Source organism: Anastrepha ludens, chromosome X, assembly GCF_028408465.1.
Source record: "Anastrepha ludens isolate Willacy chromosome X, idAnaLude1.1, whole genome shotgun sequence".
Lineage (NCBI taxonomy): Eukaryota > Metazoa > Arthropoda > Insecta > Diptera > Tephritidae > Anastrepha > Anastrepha ludens.
In genome coordinates this window covers 62,648,440-62,668,393 of record NC_071503.1, presented here as the reverse complement: position 1 = coordinate 62,668,393, position 19,954 = coordinate 62,648,440, and positions in this window count along the sequence as shown.

The window sequence follows — 19,954 nt, the reverse complement described above, 5'->3', positions numbered from 1 at the left end:
CATTCAATAGAATTGAATACATTTTGGTCGTGTGTGTCTGGGCCGATTATTATGAAATTTGGTTAGTATAATATGCTTATTGGTTCCACTCGCCACCAGTTGGCGCTGCCGTAGGCCAAAACGAGGACCCGGGTAACCCTAGGATGTGTTTTTACATTGTGGGTATCAAATCAAAGCTACTGATGAGTGCTTTAATACAGTATTTTTTAGATCTCTGAGTGACCAGGGTCTCGAGATATAGCCGAAAAGGTGGACCAAGGTACCCTTGGATGTGTTTGTACAATATGGGTATCAGATGGAAGCTGTTGATGAAAGCTTTTAAGTGAAGTAATTTTTACTGCCCGTTACCGGGATAAAGAAAGGAGATGGAGCTGGAGATGGAAGAGGAAGAGAAAGAGGAAGACCACTTATTATTAAAAATTAAAAAAAAAATTGTAAAAAAATGTTAAAATGTTACATATACGCTTATTATATAAACGTTAATCTGAAGTAAAAATTCATTGTATCATTGCCGGCGTGATTTGTGATCGTTTCCTTATTTTTTTGCAGAAAGGTTATGCTAATATGAGATATTACCTATATCATTCATATATTTACGTATTACCTGTGTATACGGTTGAAGCAAATATATGTCAGTTTTTTTACTTCGCCTGGAAAAGTTTATATAAATTTAAGAAGAGTTCTATTTAGAACTTATTTTATATCAGACTTCACGCAAAAAAGTAATTTGCACCTGAACACATAGCTGGGTTAAAGCGGGGGGAATAGAACAGTTCTCTTCTCCTTTTCCGCTTTTTCGCACACGTAATTGTATGGGATGAGTGCACGATGGCACATATAAAGTCACTGGAAGCGCTTGATAGGACATTACGAGATTTACGTAGTAAAAATGAAATGTTTGGTCGTGCCTTAGTGCTGCTGGCAGGTGATTTTAGACAAACACTGCCTGTTATTCCTCGAGCAACTGTAGCAGATGAATTGGCGACATGTTGGAAATCATCATATTTGTGGAGACATGTTCAAACACTCAAACTAACTACAAATGTACGGGATCTAATGCAAAATGATCCATCAGCTGCTGAATTTTCACAGCAATTATTGGATATTGGAAATGGCAAAGTTCCTGTCGATAATTTAACTGGCTTAATAACTTTACAACCAAACTTTTGTCAAATAAGTCAAACGAAAGAACAGTTAATTCAAAGTATTTTCCCAAGTTTGCCTCAAAATTACAAAAATCATGATTGGCTTAGTGAACGAGCCATCATGGCTGGCAAAAATAAAGATGTGAATGAAATGAATGCGGCTATTTTGGTTAACATACCAAGTCCAGAACAAACATGTCGATCCGTTGACACTGTTACAAATCAAGATGATATTGTAAATTATCCCACTGAATTTTTGAATTCCTTTGATTTACCTGGATTACCGCCACACATGCTAAACTTAAATAGGAGCACCGATTATTATGTTGAGAAACATAAATCAACCACGACTATGTAATGGAACTCGATTAACAGCTAAGAGATTGATGAATAACGTCATTGAAGCAACAATTTTGAATGGAAAATACTCTGGTGAAGACGTTTTAATACCGCGAATAACAATGATACCATCGGATATGCCGTTTGAATTCAAACGTCTTCAATTTCCTGTTCGCCTTGCATTCGCGATTACTATTAATAAGTCACAAGGCCAAACTTTATCAATTTGTGGTATTGATTTAGAATACCCATGTTTTTCTCATGGCCAACTTTATGTTTCATGCTCAAGAGTTGGTAAGCCATCGGTATTGTTCATTTATTCAACAACGCATGGAAAAACGAAGAATATTGTATACCAAAGAGCATTACAATAAAAAAAGTAATAAAGTAAATCACATCAAACGTTTTTTAATTGCTACTACTATTCAAAACTTCTTTCATTACTATTCATGCGCGAGAATTTTTATAAAAAGCACGTAGTATTTTTCAGCTTAATTTAATTAATTAATCTAGATTTTTTTAAAGACGACCAGCGGAACGGGCGGGTTTTCGCAAGTTTATGTATAAATTTTATGTACTCGTATTTGCTAATCATTTCATAAGTAAGGGAATAGTAAACATTTAATTGGTGAAATGTTGAGGTTATAGATGAGTGCTGTTTTCAATTTTCGTGTGGTGTAAAACTCATATAGTCCATGTACTGAAATCCCTTACTCGAAAACATTTGAAATGTTAATTGTACTAAAAATTCTTAACAGTAACGTTTGCGCCTTTTCATTTCATAAACATTCTCTGCCGATACCACTCCTTGACAAAATTTTTTGAAACTTTGCTTTGGTGTACTATATTCAGTCGAATTGTCCAAACGAAAAACTTTTATCTTGCGCCTGCACTGATTTTCTTCTACATTTTTAACCCTTCTATTGCCATCCGGGTACCCCGATGCCTATCGGCATACATTTTGTTGAATAACTCTTTTCCTATTGGAGATAGGCCAACCTCCTAATGGATCCCCATGAAAAAAAGTAAGTGTATAAGCCACCCGGGTACCCCTATACAGAAAACACGAGATTCATGTATTATATCATGAAAATATCTTTATTTATGCAAATAAAAAGAAAATAAGTAGATATTATTAGTAATTAATTATAAATTACATTATTTTTAAATTGCTTATTGAATAAATCTACTGCATATAATAATAATTATTGCATTTTTCAATGTGATTCTTGCGAAAAAAACCACGACATTGCACTATTTGCACAGTCAGTAATATAATAATAAAGTAATAAATAGAGAAATATATATAAATAATTAAATCTTATTGATTAATCGTTAGCGTAATTCGGCCGCCGTAGCCGAATGGGTTGGTGCGTTATTACCATTCGGAATTCACAGAGAGAACGTTGGTTCGAATATCGGTGAAACACCCAAATTAAGAAAAACATTTTTCTAATAGCGGCCGCCCCTCTGCAGGCAATGGCAAACCTCCGAGTGTATTTCTGCCATGAAAAAGCTTCTCATAAGAAATATCTGCCGTTCGGAGTCGGCTTGAAACTGTAGGTCCCTCCATTTGTGGAACAACATCAAGACGCGCACCACAAATAGGAGGAGGTGCTCGGCCAAACACCCAAAAAGGGTGTACGCACCAATTATATACATATATGGGACGTTCCACGTCAACCGGTACACTAGCCGGTCCAAAATTCTATGGGACCGATTTTGAAGTCCAAGGTCTCAAAATGATCGTCTGAATGTCCACTATTGAAAGCCGTCTGGCCCATTGAGAAATTCAATATGGCGTCCAAATTATGGCGTCTAAGCTGACTAAAAATTAGAGTTTATTTAAAATCTTGTGTGCTCCTAAGAAAACCAGGAGCAATGAAAAAAAAGTAATACTGATTCTTTATGTTCTTAGGGTCGCAGATTACGATTTCGGAAGCAGATTTGCAAAATTCAAAATGGCAGATCCAATATGGCGGCCGAAAATATTAATTTATTTCGATTTGTTTAAAATGTATTTCTAAGGGGTTTTTGGGGTCGCTGATTACGAGTCTGAGGTCAGATTTTTTAAACTCAAAATGGCGGATCCAATATGGCGGTCAAAAATAAATGTGTGCTCCTAAGAAAACCAGGAGCAATGAAAAAAAAGTAATACTGATTCTTTATGTTCTTAGGGTCGCAGATTACGATTTCGGAAGCAGATTTCCAAAATTCAAAATGGCGGATCCAATATGGCGGTCAAAAATAAAAAAATTATTTCGATTTTTTTGAAACCTGTTTTAAAAGGGTTTTTGGGGTCGCTGATTGCGATTCTGGAGTCATATTTCAAGAATTCAAAATAGCGTATCCAATATGGCGGCCAAAAATAAATAAACTGATGAAATTCTTTTGAAACCGTTCCTTAAAAGGGTTTTCGGTGTCGTTCATTACGAATCTGGAGTTAAAATTTAAAAATTTCATGTAATAGATTAAACATGTAGATAAGCTCTCTGCGTTTTCAGGGTTGAGACTGTCTTCAGTGTGACCAGTGAAGCCCGCATTACTTTTTTTTTTAGTTATTTTAATTTTAATTTTTTTTTTGTTTTTGAAATTTTTTTAATTTTTAAATATGTTGTAAATTTTCACAACCTTAAAACCTTTTCTGAGCTATCTTTTTTGTCAAAAAAAAATAATAAAGTAAAGGTAAAATTTACTTAAATTCAATAATCAATGACAGCAAGGTTGTCCACTGCACCAGAGTACCGTTTTACTAGCAACTGATGATTGCTTATAGGAATGAATGCATGTCCACTTTGTATTTTCATGACGCTTGGTGCCTTTGAAAATCTTTTTGCAAGTTTCTTTTGCATTTTAGAATGCCCTGCTTTGTCGTAATGAAAGAATTTAATGTTTGGGAATTTAGTCTCCGCATATTTATATAAACCTTGCGATGTTAAAATTGCTTCTGATGGTTGAGCTTGCGGGCCAGCCCGTGTGGCTTCTCTTTTCACGATAGCACCATCACAAGCACCTTTGTCATGGGCAGTAGCATGACAAAACCACCCAGCTTCAATACCAAAATCTTCTGCATGATGCATCAAATTCATCATTTGGAATTTATTTTTGTAGTGTTGTTTAGCACCATCAGTAACATAAATAATTCCTTTGACTTTTGGACAGAATTTCTTAATTTCTGGCACAACCATTTCTTGCATAATGTACACCGCACTGGTATCGTGTGTCGTCGAGTCAGATAAAAGTACAAAACTGCGATGCTTAATTTCATTATCTGATCTGTAGTAGACGACAACAGGGTGCACTGTGCTTTGATCATTGTTGTAATGAAATGCTTGAGCAGCATTTTGCACAACATAAGGATAATTTTCGGAATAATCGCATTGGACTAAAACTTCATCTTCATTTAGGTTATTTTTCCTATTTGATAAGTATTCCGATTGAGTTTTTGCAACGAAATGATGGGTCAATAATTTTTTCAATTGCGCACATAATTCATCTACATAATCTTCAGCAGAAAGACATTCTTTTTTCAGATTGCACCTATCGGTAGACTGCCATATGCTGTAAATTACTTGAGTTAAATTGTTCTCTGTTAGAGTTTTCATCACGTAATCAGAAAAATGTTCAATTTTTGGACAATTCTCACATTCATTAAAATAGCAAAGTGGTGTTGCGTTTTCACACGTAATAAACTTCAAGCAATCACTGTAATCTTCTACTGGATTCGGTAAATCTTTCGTCATATTTTTAAAATCAACAGCTTCGAACATCAGTTTAAAATTTTCATGAATCACACATACACACACGCTATGTGTTCCTCTTGAGCCAGCAAGTACACACCATTTTGGCCTTAATTCTGCAAATTTACTCAGCCCAATAAGCATTTCAGGATTCTTTTCTTTAAACTGTTTTTGAAGTACCTTTACATCACAAAGCAACAATCGTTTCTGTACATATTGTTTTTGACCATCAATTATTACTTTTACAACGTCTTTCTTATTTGCCATTATTCTACTGTTTATGTCGTTCTCATAAAACTCTTTAACTGCTATAGCAGTACTATCAGGTAAAATTTTACCTTTTTTCTCAAGTGGAGTACCCAAAACTCCTGCAGTCATTTTTAATTGTTTGGATTCTTGAGTCATTCTATGAGAAGTATTAAACTCTTCTTTTATTTTCCGAATTGACCAACAATCAGGGGCTATTGTGAGAATAGACAACCGAAGAGGATCATTTTCTGGTAGACTAGAAAATTTTTCTTTAAGTCCAGTCAACATTACTTCTAATTCATCTTCTCTAGACAAACATTTTTTCTTGTTCGGGCTCACTTCTTCCTCTATATCTGAGTCTTTCAGTTCTTCAGAAAATTCTGTATCTTCAGCCCTAGAATCAATTTCTTTAAAGCACATAGCTCTACAGGTTTTGTATATTTTTGCACTGATTGGTAAGTCTGGAAATTTTTCAAACAATTTTTTGGAAATTTTCCTCAGACCTTTACCAACGTGGCCATCAACCTGTAATGGATTCACACATCTATCACCATGAGATTTATTTTTAAATTTATCACAATCGAGTTTACAAGTCGACATAATTATAAATACCAAAAGGAAAAGAGATTTAATCAAAACCGCCCAACTCAATTTAAAAACCTGATCAGGTTTTAAGAATATATCATCATCAACTTTATTTCACGTAGCAGAATAAAATAATGATCAATTGCTAAGACGAGAAAAACAAAACACGTACAATTACAGCAATGAAATAAAAACAAATTTTGGGACCACCAATTTTATTTTATTTTATATTTTTTATTTTTTTTATTTTATAACGCTATTTATTTTTGGCCGCCTTATTGGATACGCTATTTTGAATTCTTGAAATATGACTCCAGAATCGCAATCAGCGACCCCAAAAACGCTTTTAAAACAGGTTTCAAAAAAATGGAAATAATTTTTTTATTTTTGACCGCCATAATGGATCCGCCATTTTGAATTTAAAAAATCTGACTTCAGATTCGTAATCAGCGACCCCAAAAACCCCTTAGAAATACATTTTAAACAAATCGAAATAAATTAATATTTTCGGCCGCTATATTGGATCTGCCATTTTGAATTTTGGAAATTGCTTCCGAAATCGTAATCTGCGACCCTAAGAACATAAAGAATCAGTATTACTTTTTTTTCATTGCTCCTGGTTTTCTTAGGAGCACACAAGATTTTAAGGGGTTATACGCAGTTATGACTTTCAAAAAAATCGATTTTTTTTTATTGCATTTTTGTAATGTACATATATTCAAAAGTAAACGCACGAAATTTGAAGTAGATCTAAGCAATACTTTCGGAGTTATACCTAAATATGTAGAGATGCCTCGGCACGTTTTAAGGTAGGTATTGAAACTTTAAACGTGTTTTTTTCAAAACGGCATTTTTCAAGCCGGTGTACACGATATCTCGAAAACGGCTTGTTTGATCGGTCAACCGTTTTAACTCAATCTTTAAAGATTCATTTTCTAGTAATTAATCGTTCCTTTTGTAAATCTGATACTTATTTTCCATTTTATAATCAATTTACGGCCAAATTTTAACGTAAAAATCGAAATCATTTCTTTTAAAAGCTGCCATTTTGTGAAAATTCACTATTTTGATTAGCCGAACGATTAATTACTAGATAATCTAATATATTAACAAAATTTGTTTGGTTTTTTGATTTCAGATAATCCAATCCTGAGTTACGATGTACACCGTAAATCGTCTTTTTTTAAAGGAGGTTCCAGAAATCGCCTGCAGCGCGCTCTATAATCAACATTTTCATAAATAAAAAATTTTGTTATGTTCTTGAAGGATGCTTTTATAACCGCCAAAAATTTTCAAATTAAAATATTCTGAAGTTTCTTCAGGATAAATCCTTGACAACCCGTCTTTTATTTGCTTCATAACTGCGTATAACCCCTTAAATAAATCTAATTTTTAGTCAGCTTAGACGCCATAATTTGGACGCCATATTGAATTTCTCAATGGGCCAGACGGCTTTCAATAGTGGACATTCAGACGATCATTTTGAGACCTTGGACTTCAAAATCGGTCCCATAGAATTTTGGACCGGCTAGTGTACCGGTTGACGTGAAACGTCCCATATATATATTTCAAAATAACTGATCGCAATGTATATTTATTGTTATTTTCATAGTAAATGACGTTAGCAGCAACACAAGCAATATCTAACATTTTGTAAAGAAAGCTAGAGGCCACCTGCAAGTTCGCTGTTGCGTAGAGTACCTCATGCACATTTGATCCATAGTATCAACTTTGGCCGGCTTTGGTTTTTTTGTAAAACAAAATAATTTCTGGTTTTTAATGTGCTAAATCCGAGATCATAGCATCGTAATGCATCATACTAAGAATGATCACGGCTTTGTTTTTCTTTGGTACGTATGAACACATGGTAACTTGTTCATGAAAGCCAAAAAGAATTGATTCAAGTTTTCTTGAAATCGACGGTTTCTTTTCTGGAGGAATGTACGTTTTGTTTTTCTTTTCAAAGTATCAACGATAGTAAGGTTCCAAGAACGAAGACTTTTAGTCAGAGGTAGCTTTGTAAACAATCTGTCCGTGGTAAAGTTTCGGCCAGATCCTTTGTAAGCAAAGAAAAGTTCTTTCACAACTCGCTTTCCTTGATTCACCTCTCGAGCATTACCTTGCTTGCCTGTATAGAGAATCCCTTTCAGCGTATAAGCATTACTTGCACCGTACACCTAAAATACTTTGAGACCGTACTTAGGAGGATTTAATGGCATGTATTGGGTAAACTTCGTTCTTCCTCGATAAGGAAAAAGCTGTCCATCAATGGTCAAGTCTTCCGTTGGTCTATACATGTTGATAGGTTTGCATTCAGCATATTCCATACATCAGTGATTGGTGCAGCTTGGTCTGTGGCTGCTCGTATACGGCGTCAAAACGTATAAACCGTAAAAGTGATTGAAATCTTCTTCGTCCCATCGTTGCACGCTATAAAGGGAATGAGCTCTTCTTCCACATTTCATCTACGTGGTGTGTGTTCGAGTTATTTGCACCCGCACATATCAAAATTGGTTTCAAAAGTGTTCTCGAACATAATATACTTCAAATATAAAATATTAGGAAGAGCGACCTTTTCGCTTACCTTTCAAGTTCAATCCACCTGCACTTCATAAAAACTAGAAAGGGTGCATCTACCTGCGTTTTATACCTGATATAGGAGTACAAAAGTTGCTGTATATAATATTATTGATGTATTCAATTAGAAAATTTTCTTACAACATAAATAAATAAATATTTATCGAATGTATGCAACTATTTCGGGATATAGAGGACTCATACCCAAAAAATTGTCGTCGGGTACCCGGGGGGCAGAGTATGTAGATTTTTGTGGGTGGCTACACAAGGGTTAAATTTCACAAATTCTTCAAAAACTTTGTATTTTTTTTTATCGGAACCAAATATATTTTGTGCGAAAAATTATCAATGAAAGTAACCACGAAGCGGAAAAGTTCCATCACATCTGAATGCACTAAATCAAGTAGACCTTTCGCCATTATCCATTTATTTAAAGGAGGCCAGTGCTTGCTTTGCCTTGATACAAACAATACACTCTTCGTTCTTATTCAATACCCTTAGATGCATTTTTCTCTTTTTTTAAATGTTCCCCATGTGCCCCATTCTTCGATGCCATAATGCATATTCATCGCGCACCACAAGCGCTTTGTTCAAATTAGCTTCGGTTTCAATGGAATTTTGCAATTTAGTTGGTTTAATTATTTACAACACTTGCGCTTCCAATAAGGTTTTCTGCAGATCGTAAATTTGGCAGCACCCGTTTGGAAACACAATTTTTTTGCCGTTTTTTCTCATCTGTCGAACTGACAGTAAATTTATAGAAAGCTCTGGCACGTATTCAACAATTTTCAGCACAGCTTCAACTTTGGATCTTCCCGTTACCAACGCAATATTTGCATCACCTTTGGATCTCACAGGAATTGTATTATTGTTCCCAATTAAAATATGTTTGTTTTGCACCGGAATATCTTTGACAATTACATTTTTTTTCATAGTCATGTGCGATGTTGCACCTACATCTACAAACCAGTTCCAGAGAACGTTAATGTATAGAGAAGTTCACGCGCTACGAATAGTGTGAATTGTCAAAAATGAAGTGAAACCGCGAAGACTTTTTCACCTCGTTCAACTCGACAGCGGGGAACTTCTTAATAAAGCTGATTACAGTGAATTATATACAAGTATGAACATTGGTTCTGCTCAGTTTTTGGCTTCTGTATGAAATAAAATTGACCAAAAGCAGACATCATTTTGTGAGGAATTTGCTTGTATATTTTTATGCTCCCTTGATAAACGTAACTTTATTCAATTTATATTTTCAAACAAAATTAAATGAATAATCAAAGATACATATATTTGAATTATATGCGCCAACATTTAAAATCAAAGTAATATAAATAATATATAATATTATAAAACGACCTCACATTTTGTTGTGTGCGTTTTAGTAAATCAGCTTACGCAGATGACGTAGCAATCGCCGTTAAAGGCAAATATCCTAACACCCTTATGGATATTCTGCGCTCTAACATGGCCACGCTTAGAAGCTGGACTGAGAGCAGGGGACTCGATATAAACCCCTCTAAAACTCAAATAATTCTCTTTACAAAGAAACATAGGCTCCCTATAATCTCCCCGCTAACTTTTAAGGGTGTGGAGATTCCTTTGAAAGAGAACGTCAAGTACCTAGGACTCATATTAGACAGGAAACTCACGTGGAAATCTAATATTGAGGAAAGAGTAAAGAAGGCCAACGTTGCATTATACACTTGCAAAAAAGCGGTCGGTATCAAATGGGGACTAACACCCCGTATTACGCACTGGCTCTATACTTCGGTAGTTAGGCCAATCTTAATGTACGGAATACTTGTATGGTGGCCATCTGCTCAAAAGGCGACTTACGCTAAACCATGAGTAAGGTCCAACAGCTTTTTTGTGCATCTCTGGCGCCTTAAGGACTACTCCAAACAAAGCGCTGGAAGTGCTAATCAACTTACCTGCCCTAAATCTGGTAGGAAAACACGTGGCCGCCGCCTCGGCGCTCAGACTAAAAAGTATGGCGCTATGGAAAGACCGGTGCTTTGGCCACGCTTCCATTTTGCACTCTCTGAATAGTCATAAACAAGAAATAGACTACTCTATCCCTAGACTCACCTTTGAAAGACTCTTCAAGATGAGTATACCGTCAAGAAGGGAGTGGCATACAAGAAGGCCATGGAGAAGGGGGGAATTAAACTTTTATACAGATGGCTCCAAGCTAGACGATAAGGTTGGCTACGGAGTTTTCTCGAAGGAATTAGGACTGGAACTATCCGTTCGACTACCAGACTACTGCAGCGTCTATCAGGCAGAGGTATTAGCTATAAAAGAAGTGGCTACATACCTAAATACGCACGCCCTAACAAAAACGATTATAAATATATTCTCGGATATTCTCAAATCAATGAATGCGGCATTACTAAGATCGAAGGTTGCACAGGAATGCCGGGCAGCTCTAAATGATATTAGTGACGTATTCAAGGTCAGCCTTATTTGGGTTCCGGGACATAGAGATATTGAGGGAAACTGTAAAGCAGATGAGCTAGCCAGAAAGGGTACCGCTCTCCAACTGCTGAGTGATAAAAGTACCATTGGAATACCCATGGCCACGAGTAAACTAATAATAAAAAACCACTTTATCCAAGAGGCCAATAGAAATGAAGATACGTGTCTAATAGCTAGGCTACTATGGCCGCAAATAAACAAGAAAAGAACAAAGGAATTGCTTAGTCTCTCAAGAGACAATATCTCGAAGGTCGTGGCTTGCTTAACCGGTCACTGGCTATTTGGCAGGCATTCCTCGAGACTAGGAGTCTTCTCCCATGTATATTGCAGAAGTTGCAGAGATGAGGAAGAGGAAGAAACAGTTGAGCACTTCCTCTGCCATTGTCCAGCCCTAGCTAAAATCAGAGCAGGTTGTCTAGGTAAATACTTTTTTAATTCTCTTACAGAACTGTCTGGCGTGGGGTTGGCATCAATACTACGCTTCATAAGAGCCACGAAATGGTTCCACGAAGGAAGATAAATGAGGTTCCCGTGTAGCACAGTGGTATCACAACGGACCTGTAAGGTCTAAGTGAGTTGGTCGTGCAGACCGACTACCACCATAACCTAACCTAACCTAGTAAATTTAAAACTTCATACAAATTTGATGAAAATGTTTCCTAATATTTCGAGACGAAATTAATTTTAGACGAAAATTCATAGAGCATACAAGTGTTTTGGTATATTTTGGTATCGATTGCATCTTCAATTCTTATAGTGTTACATAAGTGCATACGCCCTGCAGCAATAATTAGGGAGTAAATACCCGAATGATCGAATTCCTGCCTAACAAATGCTCAAACAATTATATTTTGCATATGCGTGTACATATTTGTATGTGCGTATGTACACTTGATGCCCTAGCCTATGTACGTATATACATATTTGTGTTCTGAACTTCCTTCAAAACAGTGCTTATTAATATACACATATGCATGTACATACAACCGCACACACGGGGCACTCACTTTATTCCTCTAAATGAGCAAAGTCCGAACCAAGCGACCAGAGAAGTGGCGAACTGAAGGCGTCTATATACTTTAAATACAGTATTTCAACATACTAAGTTTGTTCTTCAGCATATTTGATGCTTTGGCAATTTTTGATATGACAATTTTGAATTTTCATTGGACTTTTATTTTAAGTCTTATTATTTAATCTATACTATAAAGGTGAATGTCTGTACGTTGTCCGCGCATCACTACGAAACGGCATTTGACGTAAACATTTTTATACGTTCATATTTTCACCCAATAAAGGTTATAGGCATATTTTTATGATGGAACTCCCTTCCCACAGCCTCCAGGCCGCGCCAGCACTCTCATTCGTCACTAACAATCGAATATTTGCTTAAATTTAATCTAAAAAATCTTAGTTTTTCCTATTTCCCACTATTTATAGCACACTCTAGACTTCATAATCCGCATAAGCTGTTCAACTATGACTCAAATGCAAAGTTCAAAAACGGTTTGAGATAGAAAATTAATAGAAATAATTTTGCTTGATATTTTTATGATTGGTTGTTTTGATTTTATTCAACGAGGCACGGCAACGGATGCCGGGTATTGTAATATTATGGTTATTAATAAAAAATTATTTTCTATGAAATTATTGTTTGTAATTCTTTTATATACATATCCTAAATCCCTCAAAACTATACCTACGCGAGCGGGGCCGCGGGTTAAAGCTAGTATAAAATATATCTGAAAATAATTCCGAGAATTTTCGGGTACCCAAATCTGAATTCTTTCCTTGGAAGGTATTCACTTTATCTAATTGCGTTAAAATTTGCCATAGAAATCTATGGAAATAAGGTCTAATCGAATTTCAATGGCTTTGGTTGGCGCTTCCTCGCTCCTGTGATAAGCTGTCTTTTGCCTTTCCATTTTGTTGGCCACCAAAAATTTGCGGTATAGAAGAGGTCTCACAGCCGCTGTGTGTAGAATATCCCGTGTACAGAATAATCTTCGGTAGTAAGAAGATATTTTATATTTGTTGGTGATTAGAACCTTTCGGGTTTTATGGAGCTGACTTTTAGTTCACTCTCCCTGGCCCAGCGATCAACAATCTAGATAGCGTTTTGTAACAGTCCGTTCAGAACTTAGAGATAATTTCCTAATACCGTTAATGTATAAACGATAACATCACAGCCAGCATTCTGCAAATTCAAGAGTAAAGTCTTTACAGGGAGAGGATTCCACCCTGAGGATTGTCCCTCGATGCGTGCCTAGTAGTGGTCGTCCCCCCATCTTCGTGATAGTGGTTCTTTTATCAAGAAGTAGCCGAACAAATTCCACCAGGGACCGATTCAGACCCACCTGAAGCACCCACCTGGGTAAATGTTGTTGAAACTCTTTTCTTTATCGAGAAAGATACCTAGCATAAATTCTTTAAAAGCAAGCCTTTTTCTAGTTTATCTACAATTCCGTTTGGAGCTGTGTCGCGGTTATAGTAACGGCTAGCGAATTGAAAGAAGAAACCAGCGAAGAAGTCGAAGTAAAGATACTACAGCAGAACTAAAATTGGGACGCAAGGCAGACGCGAAATACAGTCTCGGAATCTTCCAGACAGAGTTCAGTCTACCACACGAATGTTTGTTACTGTGAGTAGATTTCAGAAAGAATTCTCAATTATTTACATTATCCTAACTTTGGATTTAGTGGAATGAAGGGCATTCCAAGAGTGTAAGGCTGGCGGAATAGGATAGACAAAGACATAGAAGAATTAGTTTCTAGTTGTTCCGCACGCCAATTTTCTATACCAATTCCTATGGAAGTTAGGTTATCCTACAGTTGGGTGCAGCTAAAGAAATCATAAGTGCAGCATCAAAGAAAATGAAAACGAGCGTGACTATTCAGAAATGCCGATAAATCTTTCTTATGTTCGGTATCCCCAACGTTTTTGTGAGTCATGATGAGACATAACTTGTGTCCAGCGAATTTAAGATGTGTTTTAAGTTGAACGGAAGTGAGTAGTTGCCTGAAATCGAAGAGCGGGGCGAGGAGGGAAATGAGAAAGCGTTTGGCAAAGCTCATGTGGGAGCAAACCTCACGTGGCTCGGACTGCCCTTTTGCGTCTGTGTCTTTCAAAAGTCTTCGGTCGGCGGAAGTGACAACCACGAAAGCTACCGAGTCCTCGGTGGGCACGGGCGCTCCAAAACTGTCTCGCTCTCGAAGTAAGCGGAGGAAGACGGTTGCCGAAAGCAGTACACCTCCCTGCCCTGCAGGTGCTGCTAGTGGCCACGCCACAACCCCCAAGGTACGAGCGCGGTCTTAGCGCCAGTCAATGTGGCAGGTAAAGGTTTTGCTAAGCCGCTGTCTCATCGGCTCCTCGACAAGAGTCCAACATGGCTGTCTGCCCGGCGAAAATTTCGTCAGTAGAGGATGGCGAGCAGGGCCTTCGTACGAGCACATCTCCTTTGGAATGGTGGCCAAGCCATCCTATAACAAGAAGGTTGCTGAAGAAAGGCCATCGTCTTGAAAGTCGCCACGCATGACAGGAATTCGATTAGACCTAGGCGACGGGTCTTGAGCAATTCTATTGCCAAGGTAAGGCCTTGCCATTCTGTGAGCGGCGCAACCTGGGCCTTGTTCTCTGTTGCGATTCTGACGCAGCATACAATCTGGGGAAGTAACAAATGCAATTGTACGAGGCTCTCAACTGTTTGAGTTTATCACTTCCTCTTGCCTAAACATACACGAGGACATATATCCAACGTTTTTAACTACTAGAAGGCAGTAGGGTATTGATCTCACCCTATCAAGTTCAAAACTTGGGTGGTCAGCCATAAACTGGAGAATCTTTGCCGAAGATTCGTGCTCAGACCACAGGTATACTTAGTTTCAGTGTGGCGAGGAGGCACAAATGTCATTGCCTTCTAGAAACCTCAAAAAAAAAACAGATTGGTAGAAGTTTAGGGGTGTATTGCGAGACCTTGACGTGACACCCCATAGGCTTCGGGAACAACAGGCCATTGGGGCGGCTGTTGAGAAACTCAACACTGCATTAACTGAATGTTTTAAGTCAGCCTGTCCAATTTGATCTCTCCTTGATCGGACTCCCGTTCGTTAGTGAAATCGAGAGCTCTAGGTGTTCAGGTGTGAGTCTAGAAAACTTCTAAACGGGGCCATCAAGACTAATATTGCTGAGGACTGGGAGCGTTATGTTCAGAAAAACTAAAAGACGCTTATTCGAGAATTGAAAAGAGCTTCTTATAGGGAAGCGGTATTGGATATCTAAAGGACACGGTGACTGGATCCAACCGTAAAGCTGGGGTCACTTAGGAAATCTGATGGCTCCTTCATGGAGAGGCAAAAAGAGACACTCAGCTTGCGTTCCCAGATTTGTGGAATTGCGCACGCGTCAGACGTCACCCTCTTTCTCCATTTCGGCACTGCACTGCAAAACCTTATTGCTAAGGTAGAGCTAGCCACTCAGAGGATGGACTACGCTATATGCATTTTATTGGACATAGAGGGGACCTTTGATAATGCCATTTGTAACAGTATGTGCAGCTCTACTAGTAGGCATGGCGTAGACCGGGTGCCAGTGAATTGGAACCATTCACCCCCGAAATGATGCAGGAGTCTACGCTCAAGCATATGCGGATGCCGTTGCATGTTTGGTAACAGGCCCTTCGCTTCTGAACATCTGTAGAAAAGTGCAAAAAACTTTGGTTATGATTGACACTTGGTGCTGTGCTAATGAGCTATCGGCAAACGCCACCAAAATTGGTATTGTCCTCTTCACCAGAAGGAGTAAGCTTGTTGGACTCGTTCTACCTAAGCTAAAAGAAGTCGCAATCCAGCTATCAAAAGAAATCAAATAGCTTAAATTAATCTTCGATAGTAAGCTCCTTTGGAAGTTACACGTTGAAACAAATACATCCAAAGCTCTGACAGTCTTCTAACAGTGGAAGAATGTTTTTGGGAAAACGTGGGGTTTTTCTCCTAGCAAGGTCCTATGGATCTTCACGGCTATGATAAGGCTTATTACATCAGACTCTCTCTCTCATAGGAGAGACTACAACGCCTGTGGCCATCTGCTACACAAAACAGTTGGATTTATAATTGTGGTAGAGAGCCAGAATGCATCTGTAGGCAAGAGTCCCCTGCCGATTGTGCATGCACGTCCACACAAAGCGACTGCTGCCTAAGTTTTCCTCTCTTTAAGGGAGGGGTCTAGGGTTTGACTTTCAAAAAATCGATTTTTTGGAAATAGCTTTTTCTTATAGTAAATCATCTCAAAAATATTGTCCCAAAATTTCAGCTCAATCGGAGCAAAACTTTTGGAGTTATAGACGTTTTTGTCCCCACTCCTCTGCGACAGCTGCGAGCGCTTGGAGCGGAGCGTTTTTTTCAAACGCGTTTTTCTCGAAACCACTTCTTCAAAGTCCGTGACTATTAGAACTTCAACAATATTTAACCGATCCTTTTCAAATTTGGTATACAACTTCTATATATAAAATACCTCCCCCCCACTGAGAGATTTTTCACTTTTTTGTTTTACATTAAGGGCGGTTTCCACTTATACAGCGAAAAAATCAGTGAAAATCGCACTTTTTGCTTCAAAAACGCGCTGGCAAAGTAAAAATGAAAAAAAAAAAAAGGAGCCAGTGGGGGGGGAGGTTTTGGTGATAATTTAACCAAATAATTCTGTTTTTTTTATTTCAGGTGATTCTACAACTAGATACGATAGTCACCGCAAATCACCTTTTGGAAAAGGCCTTTTCGGAAAAGTTACCTCACCGGCTTATTTCCCGATATTTTCTTACAAAAATTTAGTACAATATTGTTGAAATGATGCTTTATAATGTACAAAAAGTTTAAATACATTTTCACTATTCATATCTCTAAAGCAAAGTCTCAAAAATTCATTAAAAAAAATGCTCAAACCCTAGACCCCTCCCTTAAAGTTGGTATTCAATGTAAGCTTTTTGGCAAACAGTAGCCCTAAGTACTTCAGACTGTCAGTGAGCATCGATGGAGCGCCTCTTATTGAGGGAAATGGAGCAGTGGGTCTTTGGATAACCAACCGACAAACCAAGATCCGCGTGCTGTTTGACAACTATTTATATGTAACCCTGCATTAATTCATACAGACTGTTCAAAGAATTATTTTTAACGAAAAGTGCCACGGCATCCGCGTAGGCGATCACTCTGCAGCGCCTCCTTTTTCAACAAGTCGTTAACAACAACAACCTAAAGTATTGGGGAAAGAACTCCACTCTTACCCACAATATCTTTTACAAATGTGTGCAAGGCAAATTCCACCGATCTTCCTTAAAATAGGAATATATTAATAGGCATGCGATAAACGCCCCCGACGGATATCATACCTTACATCAGCCTTAAGCAGGAACGATGAAAGACTGATTGGCTTGGCCATGGGAGCTCTTTCTTGTCTCGTGTATGAGAGCAGTTTGCATTAACAGCGACCAGCCAATGCTATACACCTTCGCAGATTCCTGTAGTTGAACAAGTACGATGATATCGGGACCAGGCGACTTGAAGGACTTGAAAAGGTCAATCGTCCAAGTCTGGCGGCATTTATCCGGCAAGTAACTTTGGGTGCATCACCATTCACCATAGCAATGTTTTCATTGCTGAAACAAGGCAAAATATTTCACATAGAAGCTTTCAGTTCCTTTCTGATGAGTATGTGGGATGTTGATGTTGCGACACTCGTATGCACCATCAATAAATTACTTTGGCCTTAATTCCCGAGATACTGCTATTGCTCATAGGAGGTTCCAGACTCAGGACTACATGGACTCTGCCTAACTCATGCTGGGGCAATAGATTGGAGCATTATAGTGCTGAAGATTCATCTGCAAAGGATTATCTTCGATAAACCTCTCCAGTATCTCGAGGTCAGCGCCCTCACTGTCCGAGGCCAGAAGCCTCTCTTCCACCAAGCAGTTGCCCGATGCTGACGAGGGTGCGTCACCAGCACTGCTAAGACTCGACGTGATGGATTCAACCTCCATGCAGACAGGGCTTCCTCTACCATGGGTTTATCCACCCCCAGTATCTTTGGAACTGCCGAAACGTCGCCCTGGCATCGGTTGGGTAGAGCTTTACGACTTCCCTCACTTGAGGCCAAAGGTCACTTTTGATTAAGCAAGAGGTCCGAGTGACCATGCAGATACCAGGATAACCATTTGCCTCGAACTTTTCTACTTTAACTACCTTCCAACATCTTTAAAAAGGGGACAAAACAACCTCTTTCTATCTTCTCTATAGAGCTTAAACCCAAAGAAAATAACAAAGATATACACAACTTGACGAGCTTCATTCACTGTAAAATAAAATGTGAGCCTTCGCATCAAAAAAGGACTTTGCCTAAGTGCATCAATGGCCAAAAATATGGTCATACAAAAAATTATTGCACAAGAAGTCCAGTCTGCATTAAATTTGCAGGCCCGCACAAAACTGCGAACTGCACCATTAATATAAATAACGATAACATCATATGTGCCCTATGTAAAGAGAAGCACACCGCAAACTACAAAGGCTGCATGGTTTACAAATCCATAAGAGTGCAACCTTTCCCAGCTCTGCGAAAAAAGGAAATGCCCGCTACACAGACAAGCTCAAACCAGGAAAACGACACAAGTGAACCAACCAGAAAAATTTCAGGGACTTATGCACAAGTAGTAGCACAGTCAACAAATAACAAAGTAACAAATAAAACAAACACTACGCCTCAAAACGATTGTCACATGATTTTACTACTGTGGCAACGCCATAGTGTCACATGATTTTACTCCTGTGGCAAGGCCATAGTAACAGATGATTCTGAGGAAGCATACTACAGCACCGCTTATCGAGTACCTGCCACTTCGTACACAACGTTTTCGCCGGGTAGACGCGTTAGAATCATAAACAGACTTTATAGAAATATTTTTGCTTGCTTATTATATTCATTTAAGAGAACTGTACTAAATGTTGTAGTTAAAGAAATGTTAATTGAAAAACACTGGAATTCTATGAAATAACTAATAAAAAGATATCCTGACACCGTTCGTGAAAATAAAGTGTTTGATTTTGTGACAATTTTCATAAGTGGAATTTACTGGCGCACTACACGAAAAATAAAATACATATTTTTGTTTGTTAATGCATACGATATGCCGAGATTCAGCGAACTAAAAGTTGAGCAATTGCGGCAGAATTTGCGTGAATTAGGGTTATCCGCTGCCGGTAATAAAGCGCAACTTGTGGAAAAACTGTGCGAACATTTTAATGAAGAACGCTTTACGAGTGCGCTATATAGTGCGTTATTTAATGAAAGTAAGGAAGTAGGAAATTCCTTTGAGCATACGCGTGATGAAGAAAGGCCACTGAGTCTCCGGTTACAGTGACGGTGCCTTCGACTTCATATACGCGTGTGACCACAACGGCAAATGGTGCAACGTTCACGGCACCTTTGCAAACAGATACATATAAAAGTAATTGGGGAGCCAACGATGGCATCTCGCAGCCGACGTACTATGGTGGCGCAGCGCCGGTCTACTCAGTTACTTTGCCCAACGTTCACGGGCAACCGAAAATATATATGGCATCAGCCGACGCTAATGGTCGAGCTAATGTAAGTACAGTACAGTACAGTAGTGTAGCAACCGTGGCACATATTGTACATACACAAACAACGCTATGTCTTGTGGTCAAAGCCAACCACCGATTCAAAATTTACCTGCTAGCGTAGACAGCAGACACGTTCATTGGGGTGCGCAAACGATAATGTCGCAGCCGACGTTCTCGGCTGACAGCACAGTCATGGCGGATCAAAAAC